Here is a 1,059-nt window from a genome sequence, read left to right on the forward strand (position 1 = left end):
GGTTTAATTGATCTTGAAATTGTTGGTTCGGATTAGGTTGGGTAGGTTGATTATTTTGGCCATGATATGATGGTTGGGAGTAAGTGTTTTGTGTGGCTTGGTATGATCTTTGGTTGGAGTTTTGGTATGTGGAATTGTTATGTTGGTTGTGGTTGTAAGGTTTGTGGTTTTGTGGTTGGGTTTGTTGGTTCCCCCACCCAAAGTTTGGGTGATTTTTCCATCCTGGGTTGTAAGTGTTGGAATGTGGATCATATGATTGCCTTTGTTGGTTTCCCACATAGTTGGCCTCTTCCCAATCACCTCCTTCAATGCTTACTTCCTCTTGATCTTGTGTGTGTATTGCAGCCACTTGCTTTGTTTCTAATTGCCTGGTAAGCTCTGCTAGTTGCTTGGCAAACACCTTGTTTTGGGCTAGAATTGTATCAACATGGTTCAGCTCCATGGCTCCCTTAGTGTTGTGCCTCTCTGATGCATAGTAGTACTCATTCTCAGCCACTGTCTCAATCACTTCAATGGCTTCTTCCACAGTCTTTTTCCTGTTCAATGAACCTCCTGATGAATGGTCTACAGCCTTCCTTGATTCATATGAGAGTCCATCATAGAAAATATGCAATTGCACCCAATCATGGAACATGTCTGGTGGGCATTTCCTTGTCAAATCCTTGAATCTCTCCCATGCCTCGTAGAGAGTTTCACCATCTTGTTGTCTAAAAGTCTGAACCTCAGATCGAAGCCTATTGACCTTTTGTGGGGGGTAGAAACATGCCAGAAACTTGCTTTCCACCTCATCCCATGTTGTTAGACTCCCCCTTGGGAATGATTCCAGCCACTTAGCTGCTTTGTCCCTAAGTGAAAATGGGAACAAAAGCAGTTTATAGGCATCTTCCTGGACTCCATTGGACTTCACAGTGTCACAAATTCTCAGGAATTTTGTGAGATGTTGGTTGGGATCTTCATTAGCACTTCCACCAAATGAACAATGATTCTCCACAAGTGATATTAGCTGTGGTTTGAGTTCAAAATTGTTGGCCTGAATGGGTGGTTTCTGAATGCTGCTAC

The 1,059-nt window shown here is 43.0% G+C and overlaps 1 non-coding gene across 1 annotated transcript; it reads left to right on the forward strand.

The window, feature by feature from the left end:
* The first annotated feature begins 632 nt into the window (after positions 1-632).
* Positions 633-736, forward strand: LOC112752393 (small nucleolar RNA R71). Its single transcript, XR_003176832.1, has one exon. It is a non-coding gene; the product is annotated as a small nucleolar RNA R71 (small nucleolar RNA).
* The last annotated feature ends 323 nt before the right edge of the window (positions 737-1,059 follow it).

Source organism: Arachis hypogaea, chromosome 15 (genome assembly GCF_003086295.3).
Source record: "Arachis hypogaea cultivar Tifrunner chromosome 15, arahy.Tifrunner.gnm2.J5K5, whole genome shotgun sequence".
NCBI lineage: Eukaryota > Viridiplantae > Streptophyta > Magnoliopsida > Fabales > Fabaceae > Arachis > Arachis hypogaea.